We start from the raw sequence: 16,267 nt of genomic DNA, 5'->3' as shown, positions 1-16,267 counted from the left end.
TAGTGTCATTCTTATTTAGTCAGGCAATTACAAGTAGGAGAATTGGTTTAGTACCTCTAGGTGACATCTACATATTATTCAATTATGAATTTCAGTAATCCATGAATTACTATACATAAAAGCATGTGAGATCAGGTTAATTTTTTTTTGTAATAAGAAGAGTGCCCTTTGTGCAAGAAAGTGTTTCAAATAAAATGCAAGGTTGACATTTAAAACTTGGCAATAGGAACCAGGTTTGATTTTAATGAAGATTCTTGAGATCTTTACTCTGCACAGTATTTTTCTGATATGATGTTTGAATTAGAACTGAGAATCTGAGACGGTACACTGCAGATCTGTGTACAAGGTATATATCAGATATTTTAACAGTGAGTGCATGCGGCAGGTTTTTGAGATTCTGCTCTCAAAATGTGTGTTGTGTGGCAGGACTGAGCTGCACCACAGGCATGGGGACCAAACAGCAGAAGGTCTGACCTCTTTGTGGACTAAGCTGGCTTTTGCAGCTGCTTTTTCTATCACGAGTGATGATAGCATAATTATCTAGGCCCTCTAAAATACAGCTGTATACACATGACAATCTTTGCAACCCTTCTGTTCTGTGAGCTCAGAACCTGGGGGGTGCTGTGCAGATGCTTAGGCAGTGCAGGTGTGCACAGCGGTTAGTGCCGAGGCGCTGGCAGTGAGCGGGTGGAGAGGAAAAACCTCCTCAGTGGAGGAATTCTCTGGAATTTGACTGCAAAGCATTGGGAACACATTAGGGGATATTAATTTAGTCATTGTGGCTTTTCTCAGAAGAATATGTGAAAATAAATATACCTCAGTCTAAGTACTTGCTGGTAACGTAGAAGTCTTCCTGTTGTTTTGAGACATGGGTTGTTCACTGGGCATATACCTTCTCAGGGAAGAAGAGGGGGATTAAAAAAGAGAAAACACTACATTGTATCAAGTAAGACTTCAGCTTTTTTACTGTTTCTCCTGTAATATTAGTATAGAATTTAATTTCCGTAGATGAATTTAAACTCTATCATTGTAGTTGGATAATTTTTTTCTTATTTAGCAGGTAATGATAATGTGTATAGCCCAAGTTTTCCATGGAGCTGGTCTTACTGGCATGGCATCTTAAAAGTAACATAGGAAAAAACAAACAAAAAACTAGTTTAAGGGAGTGGACTGCCTGCCTGTCTCTGGCTCATCCTACTGAGGAATATTTTTCAGACAGGATGGGAAATGCAGCAGGTTTTAAGACCATTTCCACTAGATATTTAAGGTCTTACAAGTTTCTGACTGACATAATTGTGAGTCTTGAAAATAGTCTGGAGCCCAGCTGTTTTATCCTGCTGGTCTCTGGGAAGTCCCTGAGCAGCAGTAGAAGTGATGAGCAGGGGCTGTCTGCATGCCGGACAGGAGGAGCACAAAGGCACCATGAGCGCGAGCCTTGCACTGCTAGCGATTCCTGCTGTGCTAAACATGTGGGCTGCTGCCTCTGTGCTGTGCTTGGCAGTTCTGAATAACAGCAGATTCTCAAAATCTCACTGTCCAGACTTTTTACAGCACGACTTGACACTACGTACCATGTTTTTTGTTCCATTGCTTATTTCAGACTAAGATGCTACATTTTTAAAAAGAGACTTGGAGGGAGGAGTGGCGGTGGTTGTTGTAGACAAGCAGCTTAATGAAAATGCTACTGAAATGCCTTTTCGTCTATGAAAACTAGTGAATCAATTACAAAAGCAATTTCCTAACTCAGTGTGATTTTATTGTGTTTGACCAGGACATTTTATAAATATTACTTCTTGCTGAGAGCAAGGAGTCAATTTTATTTCAGGCTTTGCTTTCAAATTTTTGGAAAGTACCAGAACGGCAGAAGTGGGGTTCATCACTTTGTGCAGGGCTGTCCACGGCAGCCCCTTGGCTGGTAGTAGCTAGGGGGAGTCAAGCTACAGAGAGCTATCTGAAGGTATTTGGGCAGCAGGCTTTGGGAATGTGTTTACAAGTATTTCTTGATGTTTTTGCTCAGTTCTTTGTATTCATTACATCTTTTTCTTTTCTTTATGTTTGGGGGGATGTGTTGGAATTCACTGAGCTCTTGCATATTCTGCTAGAGTTTACTGTAGGAAAAACTACTTTTAGCTTAAAAAGCGTATGCTATTAGTCATGCTCCCCCCCCATCAAGGAACATCTTGAAAACAACAGAGACTGCTGAATAGCCATTTTCAGTTAAATGCTATTGGAAGATATGCAGTAACTTCAAAGTCAAGTAAGGACGAAAATAACGTGTGTATGCTCTGATTTATGGCAGGAGTGTAATAGGAGTGCTGGTAAGAAAATGTAAAAAGGCTGTTTTTTCTGGAAACATGCAATGAGAAGTCACTGGAGTAGTAAATACTCATCTATACTGGACCTCAGGTTGATAAATTTAAGTACCCATGATCCACCTCTTATAAATGGTATTAAAACCTGAGTGGTTTTAGTTACAGCGCTACTCCGTCTCACTCCATTAACGCACAAATTATAAAATCACTGAACCTCTCCATCCTCTCTTAGCTGCCCTCGTCCCTGCCCTTCTACCCCAGCCAGCCCTGGCTAGCCGTGTCCTTACCCTACTGCTGTCTCTTCCAGGGAAATGCCAATAGATACATGCTTGAGTGTGAGTGTCTTTGGGGTGCCATTTCTCCTAGAGCTGTTGTCCTGGTAGATTACCTGCTGTGTAAGAAACAAAGTTCTAAAATCAACTGTTTGTCATTCTTGGGCTAGAACTCTGATTACTTTCAGTTTTTAAGGTGGTAATTACATTTCACTAACTTCTGGGGTTGGCTATGGCTATTGAGTCTTTTAATATCATCTGTCACAAAATAGGATGATAATGGGACTGTGTAAATACCTTAGGTAGGAGAACATTTTCCCTTCTCTACTTTCTTCCTATTCAGTCTTCACTGTAGGAGCTTTAGGCAAATACTTCGGAAAATCCTCTTAGCAACTTCTTCCTGTAAAGTAAATCATTAATTTACCAGACTGTGGATTCAATAAAGGAATAAATATTAGAGATTATCCTTGGACCTAAAAAGCAGACAAGTAATGGGTTTGTCGCATGCTGCCTGGATTGGAGTTGCATTCCTTAATCGTAGAAGGAATTACTGCTTGCTCAAATATAGGAGTTAAACGTTGACAACAGTTAACAGCATTTTAATGGACTGATGATGCAGATGGTTACTGAACACAGGCAGCCTGGGGAGGCTGTGGAGTCTCTTCCTTAGAGATCCTCAAAAACCATCTGGATGGCCCTGCTTGAACAGGGGGTTGGCCCAAAGACATCAGACTTCACTTCCAACTCCAACCATTCTGTGACTGTGATTCTTGTGCATTTATGGAGTAATGTATGCTGATTGTCCTTTAAATTAAAAAAATAAAATAAAAGCTATCCTGTGCATTAAAGGTCTGAAAGCTGTTCACTTCAGTGGATCTGGCCATTGCTAACAGTAGGCTTGCAGCCTGCTGACCAGCCAGCCAGAAAGAGCCTTCTACCAAGAGCTCTCCTGGTAAGAACCATGGCTTGGCAGATACCAGCAAGTCCAGTGAATGCAATTCAGTGATCTTGAATTTGTTGCTCAAGGAACTCAGTGCCTGATGAATTAACACATAATTACACAAAAACAACAGTTATAGACTTTATCATGTGTCATTGTTTCAGTGCAACGGATCCTGAGCAGCAGTATCATTCACTGTATTAATATTGGATGAATTTATGATGCTTAATACTACAAGAATGAAATATTTGGTAATAATTTTACTATTCTGGAAAACTTTTGGGAGAGCATTGTGTAACTGCCATTCAATCACATGTAGAATGTGATAATGGTTTATTGCAGTCAGCAAGTTCAGTCATCTGGACCACTTTGGAGATCCATTTCTATTAAAAATATTTAATCCTTATTTCATATAGCAATATTTTGACCTCATTAATATGGATCATTTTCTTTAAACTCAGCTCTGTAGTGTAGCAGCAAAAAGTTCCTTCATATCAATTTATTTCTTGTTTCGACCTATCATGTAGTTAAGATCCTGTTTATTAAAGTTATTAGAATATTAGAAGACTAATTGCATTACACTTATTTCTGAACTGTTTATGATTTAATTGACTTGTTTTAACAAATTTTTATGTCTCGGCAATTAACTCATTTTTTGCACAGAGGAGTACTTAATACATCACCACATTGTACAAGTACAGATTAAAAAAATATAAAATCATTTGTTTCCCAATTGAAGGAGCTCTCTGATATGCATCTGTTCACTGATAACACTGCAAGTTTGCTTAGGAAAAAGCACTGCCTTTATGAGTGCGTGTTATTCACATACTGAGGTTTGCACAGGATGGCTGTTGTGTATAAAAAGCACTCCTGTCTACAATGAAATATTTACCTTGAACAAGGGAAAATTCTGGCAATTTTACTATTTTAGTGAGGAGATCCCAATTTTATTTGAACAGTTTTCTAATTACTGTAGAGAGAGTAGATTGTAATAAGGCATCATAGAGAGAAGAGTAATAGGAAAATGTATCAGGGGAGAATAATGAGCATTTTGTGACATGTAAGGGAGGATTCTTGTGGGGTCTGATCCAAAGCCCAATGCTGTCAATTTATTTCCACTGACTTTGTGATTTTAGTATCTGATGGAGACTCTGGTCACTTCTTTATCCTGAGCAAAAGTTCTATGCTGTAATAATTTGTTTAATTCACAGCGAAGTTGGAGGAAGGGATATGTAGCTTCAGCGTGTGCTGTGTTGCAATAACAGAGGAGTGCTCTGTGGGCAGTGACAGCTGACGATAAACAAGAAAGAGATGGGGATGAGAACTATTGCTTTACATTGACAGGTTTTGATCCTGTGAATTTTCCAATTTTTACTCAAGTTCTTTACAACCAGAGAATTTGCCTTCTCTGCAAAAAATTTCCCTCCAAAAAAACTTACATTCTGCTACTGTTATAATTAAGTTCTCATTTTTGGTGCTGTTACACAACCTGTGTGTAATACTGAGGCTTTGATCCTGGTAATACTTGTGGCAATGGGTTTTACAAGCCTATAACTTGTTGTGCGGATGAGATAAAATACATGATTTTTCTGGCTGATTATATCTTTCTCATTCAGATAAAAAACCACAACTCCGAGTACGTGCTTCTCCCCCACCCAAAATACCAGACCTATGTATATTGCAGGGAATTCTTCCCTAGCTTTTAAATTCAACTTGCAGGGGGAAATGTGCCAAATAAGAGCAAATGCTTTAATTATAGGGAACAGTTTTCTTAGGTAAGACAATTGCTAAAATTGCAAAATGAATTTAATATGTTACATAGTCTAGCAGAGTTTTTAATGAATACTAAGTCTGAAAACACTGCATGAAGCAGCTACGGTTGTATTTGCATATTTGTTCAGGATAATTGATAGAATGGTTTAATTAAATATTGTAAAAGGTAATAGACTAAATACTCTGCAAGAAAAGTAAAACCATGAGATTCAGTAATTTATCTGATTGAACCTTTTGTATATTTGAGCAATAAGTCTCAATAGGCTATGCACTTCTGGGTAATTTTAACTCAGCTTGGATGGTAATGGAATACTTCATGACACAGAAATCTGAAAAGGCTTTTGTTAGATACAAGCTTTGACCAAAACCTTAGTTCAATTTAAATGTTAATCTAAACTGAAGCTTAGTGGAAAATACAAACTCAGATTGGGCTTCTCCTTACTTAGGATTCAACCAAAAATAGACTTTTCTGGGGGGGGAGGGGGGAGTAAAAGTATCATGTGGTTCATAATTATATGTTCACATAAGTTAGTGTATATTATAGGCAGTGTGTATGCTAGTTATCAAAAAGTGGTGTCCAGACAGCAACAATCCTGAACAAATGGAAGAGTAATATATGCTTTGGAACATCCTTGACAATTGTTTGGTGGCTCTAAAATGTAAAAAGTCATAGTCCTTGTTTCATTGTCTTTTAGTGTATCTGGTAGTCAGAAGGACTAAGGGATGTAGTTTTATCTGTCACTGGTGAGACCACACCTCATGTGCTGTGTTCTCCTTCAGGCCCTTCACTACAAGGTGTTTGAGTTGCTGGGACGTGTTCAGAGAACGAGGCTGATGTGAAGGGACTAGAAAACAAGACACATGAGGAGCTGAAGGAATTGGGGATGTTAAGTCTGGAGAAGAGGAAGTTGAGGGGAGACCTCACTGCTTGACATCTGCCTGCTGGGACGTTGCAGTGGGTAAAGTGTTGGTCTCTTTTCTGAGGTGATAAGTGATAGGGCATGAGGCAACGTCCCCAAGTTAAACCAGAGAAGGTATAGATTGGATATGAGGAGGAATTTCCTCACAGAAAGGGTGGCAGGCATTGGAATGGGCTACCCAGGGAGGTGGTACGGTCCCCATCCCTGGAAGTGTCAAAGAGATGTGTGGATGTGGCACTTCAGGGACATGGTTTAGCAGCAGACTTGTAGTGCCCAGTGAATGGTTGGCCTTGGTGATCTTGAAGGTCTTTACCAGTCTAAATGGTTTTATGAAAAGAAGAGAAATGGAAATACAGGAGCAGTCACAGGTCAATTGATACAGAATTTGACCATGTAGCATTATGTGAAGCTTAAGAACTGCACATGTATGAGTGATGAAATATTTATAGGTTATAAAGGGAAGATGTTTGAAACACTGTTTAAAATCAGTTATTTAAGTGAGGACAAAATAGCATTGAAAAGTTGAAACAGCATTTGATCAAATGCTTTTCTCAGTTTTCTCCCTGGAGGGCTTTGTGTTAGATACCTTGCAATATTTAGTTCCAGACTAAATTTAAAGGTGCTGCTAATGCATGAATTATATATGTGGCCTAATAATAACTTGTGATATAGCGTAAATAGACACCTTAACATTCAATGGGGTCTACTAATGATAACTAGTTAATTTGACGTTTATGAAAAGTTTTTATTAAGTTTTGTGTAATATGAGCCTTCTTAAATTATAATAATTTCTTTGATATGCAACAATTGCAGCTACAACAGAGAAAAAAACATGAGAATTCAAAAGGAAACAAAACAAAGACAATAAATTATTGTGGGAGGGTTACATATGTGTGACAGTGGTGGTTCGAAATAAGGATATATTTCTACTGATCAAAAATCTAATTTAAAGGCTCAAGCTAGGAGATTAGATGTTCTAGGAGCCTTTGAGCTTTTCTACAACACTTGACTTGCATTTTTTTTGTAGGCAGCTAGCTCCCATACTCATCTCATAATCTTGCCTTGATGTTAGACACTGTAAATATGTTTCTCTCTCTCCTTTGTGCTTGCCCAGTTTAGTTTTTGCATGGACGCAAACAGCAGTAAGGATTGCTTTAATCGTTCATAGCCTTTCTCTTCTGACTATCTAAAGGAGCTCTTTGCTGAGAGAGTCAGTCGTGTCTGTAGTTTGACAAATTGTTGTAGCTCTTCTTGTCAGTGGTAAGAGTTGTGATCCTGCATTGCAGAGGTTAATGCAGGTTGCTAAATAGTCTTGGAGAAGCACATAATTTTGAATCTGCAAATGTGCTTCAGTTCAAGTAAAGTCTTAGAAAGCCTTAAAATGTCTGATTTAAATTGTAACAGGTATCTAAATACTTCCAGTTTAGACACTTGATAAGCGCATGAGTCAGCATTAGAAATGAGCTATTGTTTTACAGGACAATGAGAGCAGGTCTGTTTAATTTCATAAGGATAGATGTGCTGAATTCAGGTTGTTGTTTTAATTCCCATATTGTTTTCTTCTGTTTGTCAAAGATTTTGCTAGGTTACGTTCATTCACAGCTTTTCTAACTGGCAGTTTCTAATATTGTTTAGTAATGTGCTGCAATAAACTGCTAAGATGTACAGCTTCATTTCTTTCATTTTCACAGAATCTCAGTTTTTCATCTTCTGTTGTCCTTGTGTTCCTAAAATTGAATCAACAAATAAATTCTACAGTATGTAGAAAGAAGTGGTGTGTCACCTCCTAAGAGCCTTCTGGTGGCAGTGTGTTACCAGTTGTTGTGCTTTACTTGTTGATGTGTTTGACCTGGAATTCGATGGTTAGTTTTGATTTGTAAAGCTTAAAGGTTTCCAACATGGTCAAGAGCAGGTGCATGGAAATTAAGAATAACTTGATGTCTAGTTCTGTACTACTGAACATTCCACATGAATGTAGGATTTTTTTTCTTTCTTTACTCTGCCACGTGACCACTGCTGCAAGGTCTTGGGATAACAGGTCTGGACTGACTGCTAGGTTTGTAGGAAAATAATTAAGTTTACAGAAAACTAGAACTCAGAGGTGATAGTGCAATGCAGATACCCTCCTGTACTGGGTCTGGCTGGGATGGCTCACATCACTGCTTAGATACACGTGAGAAAGTGCAAGATGCAAGGCTATAGTCAACATTGTTTTTGCATTTCTTGTGTCCTTATACTTGATAGTGTATCTTAAGACAACTCTGCTGTAGTTTACTGAGTAATCTGGATCAAAGGTCATATCTTGCAAATCTAATGATTTGACTCTGAATACAAAATAGTTCACTGACAGGTGAGTGCTTTGCTGGTAAGGTGATTGCTGAAATTGGAAGGTCAGCCACATAGGCTGTGCCTTTTAGAACTTTTAAAATATTTAATACATTATTGCTTGGACACATTAGCGAAAGAAATCATGTAGATAACACTAGGAGTTCATCATGTGGCATAAGATTTATTTGGAGGTTGAAGCTACCATGCAGTTACAAAATTGGAGTTCTTTCTGAATTAAGTGCTTTTTGGTGACTCAGCTATTCAAGATTTACAGACAGTTTAATAACAGATATTAGACTGAATATTTAAGAATGAGTGACACAACTTTTTGCTAGGGAGATAAATTACCCAACCTGATGTCTCTATCAGGCTTAAAACATCAAATTTCTTAGAAATATAATGTTTTTTATTAATAACTTAATCTTTTGATCATTCTTCTAATGCACATTTAGTTTGCAAGAATGAGTAAAATGTATGCAATCTGTGAATGATTTGACAACTCCCTGGTATTATAGAGATCATGTTATTACATTACTTTGCCAAGAAGAGTTACTTCACATTTCCAGTGTTTTCTTAATAACCCATGGTGAGGGAGACTTGCCTAAATTTCTGCTAGGGCATCTCTGACTAGAACATGGAAATTTTACATTTTTATAGCATCACCAAGACACCCTTAAACATATATGATCATTTATACTTTAAATTATGGCTCTGGAGTGCAATTGGATGTGTTGCTGCTTGATTTATAATCACTGCAGCCTGCAAGTGAATGGACACACAAAGAATACAAAAACAGCCTGTGATGATTTAAGCATTCTAGGCTGTGGGATGCGCTTTCAGTATCTTTCCCATCTCTTCAATATAGAAAGTACATCTCCCAGTATCTGGGCAAAAGGAATGACCAGTGCAGCTCTAGGTGATTATGAATCATTTTGTTGCATCTGTGACATTGTAAAATATATGTATAGCGAGGAAGACCCGTTCTTTCCTGGTGACCTGTAGTAGTAAATAAAAAATGGAAAAGGTTATCAAGCAGTTCCAGTATGGAGTACTGTGAAGAAAATAAATGCATTTAAGGAAGTAACTCCAGAAATACAATCTATTCAGATTGCAACAGTTGGAACTAAATCTGAATCTATAGGGAAAGGCTTGAGGAGGACCTAAATGGCAGTCAGTGGATTTCAATAACTATGCAGGGGACTGTCACAGCTCAGGAGCCCTGGCAACCTGTGACCACAGGGAGTTGGAGAGTAGAAAGATAGAATGACCAGTATGGCAAATCTTGCAAAGCCCTGTGGCTGCTACTACTGGAATGGGGGCAAAGGGAGTTCCTGAGAAAAATCTGTACCTGTCTTGGACTTTGTGAAAAACAGTTTGTAAAATGCACAGTGTTCCAGTGAAACACTGGTGTAAATCACATCCTTGCAATGCCACAGAGACACACCTGCTTTCACAGAAACCCCACAATGAAGTTTCTTCTTCTGCATTCCCCTGATTTGTGGATCTGCCTTACCCTGTAAAATCTTGTTTTCTTTTGGTACAATGACTAGCATACTGAGCAGATAACATACAGTATTATTTATAGCTTCTTATATATCAATGATCCTTCAGTGATCACTTCTGGAATGTTGAAGTGGGATGGCTGGCTCAGAAACCATTAATATTAATTTTACAGTTAGTGTATACACTGATTTGATGTGTATAATTTAAGGAACGACACATCCTTTCCCTTCACTGAATTATGCAACTACCATATGTGGTCTGATGTTGGAAATTCAGTTGAGGGGTGGAAAAAAAGCTGTTTATTTCTATCTAATTGTGACTTGATAGTGCAACAAGTTTCAGGGAGAGAAAATCCAAATCATGAAAGAAGAGTGCTCCCACGCACTGTCAGTATGTACTTGAACAGAATGGGAACTGTACAAATGGCAGTACAAACTTGTGCTACCATTACAACTTTCTTAAAAATACAGCTGAGTCCAAGAACAATTGTGCACAACTAACTTGGAGAACACATCTAATGGACACATAGACTCACTGTGCTGTGTGGAACAGGGCTGCTTATTTATTATTGAGGGAATTTTTTGGTCAGTGTGGAACTGTGATCTGAGCTCAAGTAACATGTACCTAACAGGGAGGGGTGGGACAAAAAATAGGGATGAAAATGTAAATGTCACCAGACAATATTTCACCTGGGTGCACTCTTCAAGTGATAAGCTCTAGTAATTAGAGGTTAAGCATAGTTCAAAGATATGTATTTCAATAGATTATCCCCTTCAAATCCTCCTTATTTCAGGTGTCCTTATTGAAGTCTAAGAACAAAATGGCAAAATGCATGTTTTAGCTCTATGCTTTTCACCTGTACATGCCATATCTATATATACTGCTACTAGGGAGTGAAAAGCAGCAGCACGCACCTATTAGTGCATCAGAATCCTCTTGAAATGACAGTATGAAGCGACCTGGTTTGCTTTTTTAGCAATACTGATTAGAGTAGCATTGTTCTAAAGGACTGAAATGTTTCTCAGAATATGCTGGCAATCTTTTGAATTGTAGGAACAACTCCTTCTAACAGGAAATAGTGAAGATGCAATTAGTTTGCAAATTCAACCGTGATCATTTAAGTCAGATTATCTTTTTCTTTAGAACTATGTGGAAACACATGAATGCATAGTTGTATCCATTTGTGGACAACTAGAGCTGTCAGCATAAGTAGTTAATTGAATATTTAGATTACACTGCATTTTTTAGATGTTCTGTGACATTGTATTTGGAAACCTTCCTTGGTATTACAAATATGGCCATTGACTAGATTGTTGAAGTGTGAGAATCCAGTTATGACTGAAATATCTATGACTATAACTTTCCCAAATATACCACAACTTACTCAGAAAAGGACTTACAGTGGATGAATCTGTACAAGAAAGTGTTGGTAATGTAAGTGATCTTACAGTGAATAAGAACGTCAAGCAATTAGAGCATCCAGGGTCTACATCTCAACAAGTAGCGTTCCCTGAAGAGATAGGAGAGAAGATGATCTTGAAAATAAGTGTATATGGATTTCTGCCTCTAAAAATATTGCTTACTAGCGAAATGGAAGAAAATTCTATGCAGTCAAATGCTGTCTTTATTATTGTAAACAGCTTTTGCTGTCCCATGCTAGATCTGATGTGTACACACACATGCACACAAACATTTTCCTCCAAATACTACATTGCATTTTGGGAAGGGTGTGATTAGGCTAGTGACCAACTAACCAAATCTTACAACTTCGCCTCTACCATAAAACAAATGATCTAATGTGATGACTGATAAACTGAAGTTTTGCCCAAACACAAACTTACTGTAACCTATTGATTCCTATGTTGCCTCAGGATACACTCCAAGGTATCTCATGACTTCTGTGATCTGTAATTCAGCTCCAAATTAACGTGCTTGAGTCTTATTTTGCCCTTTTCTGACATCTTTATATACTCATTGACTTTTTAGTGTCATCACACCACTTTTTTCTAATGACAGTAAAATATCTGATGGAGATCGGCTTAATGACCTGGAAGTAACTAGAAGAGTCTGCAAACAAGATTGCTGCCATATCACAAACAGTACTGATATTTTATTCACACATGCTTCTGGCTACTGCAATAAATCTAGATCAGCTACTGTACTCATTAAGTGAACAGATAATTAGCTTGTGGGAGTCTGGATAAACTACCTGTCAGAATAGTGCCTTTTGTAAAGGAAGACATAAAGCAGGTTTGCAAGCTTTGAGAAGGCTTTATTAAAAGAAGTGAGTGTTACTTGAAAGGGGTCCATACAACATCATTTTCTTTCCTGTCTGAAAGAACAACTTACTGGAATACAGTCTAAGAAAAACTAGTTTAAGATCATCCAGTTCTGCAAAATATATGTTCTGCTCTAAACTTTTAGATGCTTGAGACTGATTTTGTCTTTCAGATTAATTTTGCTGTTCTGTGGTGGCTCTGATACCATTGTGTTGACAAGTGACAAGAGGTAAGAAATTCTCATGTGACACTCTGAAATGGATTGGATCCACTGTTTTGTCAATGTAATCTCCACGTTCATTCCTTTCATCTTGATTCCTTCCTTACTGAAGAGAAACACTCGGTCTTTATCCCCTTCTCTCTCACTCTCTGTGTCACAAAACTCCAAATGTGACAAAGTAGAAAAGACTCAGTGTCATACAATGTAATTTTTTTTCCTTGAAGCCCAATTAGTAGCATTCAATGTCTTGATACGGGTGTATAAATGAATATAAAACTACTAAATACAAAAGTTAATTGCTGATTTAACCACTGGAAGAACTGCTTATTTCCTTATTAGCTGAAATTTTTGTGTTCCAGGGTAAATCAAGTGTAGCTCATGTTATTTGTGATGGAAAATATTGCGCTGCAATTACAAGAAAGTAAAGGATACACTGATTTCAAACTAGCTTTGAATCTCATGAAACTGGTGGCTTATAAAGTAGATAATGTAGTGCTGAGATTTATTAGGTGGTGTGGTTAAAGATATTTTCCCAAGGTTTGTTCAGTAGATTAGAGAAGTGTTCTAACTGTTCACAGCCCAGAAGGTTTCAGGAGAAAATCAGATTAGACTGTTGATGTTTGTCCATCTTCTTTACTCACTCACTATTTACCGATGTTTGGAGCTGTGCTATAAAAATGCTGTAATTACAGTACAGAAATACAGTTGAAGGATTCTCCTGTTTATTGCTTTTTATTTGTGTTGTAATCTCACTTTCTGGTGGTGGTGGTGTTTTTTAACCTTCTCAAGTAGGCTGCTAGATCCTTAAGATCCTCGAAGAAAACTTAGTGACCATGTAGAAATATTTCTGAGTTCCGTTCAGAGAAGTCCTTTTCTTCTGCAAACAATTTTCTAGATGCTCAGTTTTTTTTTCAGCCTAAGCCATGCAGACAAACTGAAGGGCTGTTTGGTGTAAAAAGACTAAGATGGATGAACAGCCCAATTAGTATTATATATGAGAAGATCTTAAAAATCCGTTTCAAGGAATGATTAAATACAGCAAATTCAACAATAGAGAGATAAGCGTTCTATTGTTCAAAATGTTTCATGTTAGAAACTTTTACTTTTTCAGAAAGTTTGCATATAATACATGTCAATTCTCTGGTGTATTTATGCTACCTGCCTAATAGCTTGTAGTTAGAATTTAGCCATCTGGCAGCAATTAAACAGCAGGCACTGATTTTCGTGTACTAGGACACGTTACAAAGAGAGCCATTTTCTGGGGCTTACTCTTTTTAATGGCAAAGGCAAAGGCAAGTAGGAAATCAATCATACTTTTCACTGGATCAATAACCATTGTAATGTGGGCTTTAGTATAAAAAACAGCATCAAAACCAAACATTGTCGGTGTGCACTACATCACTGTGCCATGCTGCACAGATGTAAAGGTGATGATTTAAGTTGCATTTCAGCAGATAAGTAATGCCACGAATAGCTGAGTAGGATTTTATTCTTGTAAAAGATTTAGGAGTATGACTTATTAAGTTTGATTTTCTAAATGTTATGTGCTTACAAAATGGGGAATATAAATATGTTTTAGAAATCAGCTTCACCTGAGACGCTCACAAGGGAGCTTGATCAGGAGGAGGCAAGTAGGTTTTTTGTTTCATTCTTTCTTTCACTGGGGTAAGTTTCACAGAAATGAAAAGAACAAGATTGATAACAACAAGGAATGTAATATTCTTTCAAACAAATCCTCCAGACCACCCAAGAACTGGCAGCACAAATTTCCCTTGTGGAGCTGTATATTACTGCTTTGGTCTTTGTCAGGGAATCCTCTCACGCTGGTCTTAATATTAACTCTATTTAGGGCTGTCCAGACTAAGCTACATGAACCTATAGACAGTGGCTGTCAGTACAGTATTGATTTGGTTATTTGGCTTGGTGGAAAAGGTACTTAATCCTCAGATGCCTGTTCAACTATTAGGATTAGAACAATTTTGTCTACGCTGTATTCTCCCTTTACTAGTGTACTTTAATGCTTGATATTGTGTGAAGATGGAAGCATATCTCTTTAGTGTGGACCAAGTGGATAAACTATTAATAAGATAAATGTTCTGCTCTGGCTTCTTCAAATGTTCTGGTGTTCCATGGGGCTGCCTGGTTCAGCTAGCAGGAAGTGGGAGCATCCTCAGGTGCCACGCTTCTGTCTTTGCCTTCCATGAGTAAACATTACGGGGAGAAAAATGGAGAGTTCGGGTTTTTGTTTTTGTTGTCTTCCCTATTGTTACCTAACAGTACTGTTAACAGTGTTAACCACACTTAACATTATTTTCACCAGAACAAAATGCTCCCTTGTTTTTTCTGAGCCAAATATTATCTACGCATAGATACTATCCAGTTAGGCCATTGTTTCTAAGAGATTTTTCAACATATTAAGTGGGGTTAACAGCAAGGTTTATTATGTTCTTCCAGCCATGCCAAACTCATTCCTGAATGTACTTCCCTTGCTTTTACTTAGCTAATGCTATTTAATTCTTCTTTGATTTGAATTTTAAACCCTGGTATTGCCTATTACAAAGCAAATTGTTTTAAGAAGAGTTATGAAGATAAATTTGAGGACATACTGTTTGAAAATATTTATTTCCTTACTTGAATAATTATCTTCCCGTTGCGAAGCCCCTCTAACAATAGCTAATATTGCACACTTTATATTATGCCAATATGTTCAGAAAACAGCATACACAGCTGCAGAACAGATCAGCTGGGGCTATTGGAACTTTTTGTCATTGAAGATATTCTTGGTTAATTTCCTTGTTTTGTCCATTGTTTAAAAAAATTAAAAATAAAGCTGAAAGCACTGTATTGTATTTCTGAAATTACTGTGTTCTAGGTATTTATGAGTATTTATTTAGAAATTTGGATTGTTCCTGTGCATTTTGCCACAGAATGACTTAATGTAAACAACCCAAATACTTCAGTTGGTGCAAAATAATTTTGCTGTGTGATCTTTCACTGGGTACATTTACCTGTATTTTGCTTCATGGCAAACTTAAAAGAAGATTTAAGAGCAGCAAAAAGCTTTCTCTCAGTTGGTGATAGTCTATGGATTACAGGCAATTTTGCAAGATCTCTATCCTCCATTTTAAGATAAAGACTCATCTCAATGTTTTGATCTGTCTTGGTAGGCACACTTGTGCATGATTTTTCTTTGCTACCTGCTGGGTAGGCTGGAATATAGAGAGAATTAACTCCTTAGAACAACAGCCCACTTATCTACAGGGTTCAAGCTCTTCTCTGAACCACTTTGTAGTTGAAAGCAAAAAGAAGTGTTTTATGGCAAATTGAAAAGGAAAAGCTCCACTAAAGAAAGCAGGTATTCCATATTTTGCCTCCAGTAAATACGACTGCAGGAAAATGGGAAGATGTAGAGAAATAGAAATTTTCAGCAACTGCCTGTCAAAAGTTCAGAAAATGCACCATATAGCGTCAGTCATTAGAAGGGCTCTCTGTGTAATGCCAGCTCAGGGAGTTGGGCAATCTGTCTGAGCTCTCTTTGATAAAGGGATATACTCAAAGAGAATTCCTTGCATTGTCTTAGACAGACAGCAAGCAGTATACCTGTGTACCTCAAAACTACACGGGGTCTGGGTGTTGACGGAGTGGAGCTACTTATTACAGCTGCTCATTACGCGCAGCTACCTTTCATGTTTATGTTGCCTGAAGCTGTGACACACAGCC

General features: G+C 37.7%; 1 long non-coding RNA gene across 1 annotated transcript in view; it reads left to right on the top strand.

Annotated features, from left to right (window-relative positions):
* Positions 1–16,267, top strand: part of LOC110405247 — a 1,207,595-nt gene that overhangs the window by 28,419 nt on the left and 1,162,909 nt on the right. Inside the window, exon 2 of the long non-coding RNA XR_002442765.1 lies at positions 12,500–12,556. This is a non-coding gene — a long non-coding RNA (uncharacterized LOC110405247). The remainder of the gene's footprint in view (positions 1–12,499; positions 12,557–16,267) is intronic.

The sequence above is a fragment of the Numida meleagris genome, chromosome 12, assembly GCF_002078875.1.
Source record: "Numida meleagris isolate 19003 breed g44 Domestic line chromosome 12, NumMel1.0, whole genome shotgun sequence".
In the NCBI taxonomy this organism is placed as follows: Eukaryota; Metazoa; Chordata; class Aves; order Galliformes; family Numididae; genus Numida; species Numida meleagris.
Note: the sequence above shows the minus strand (reverse complement) of the source record. Positions and strands in the feature narration are given on the sequence as shown.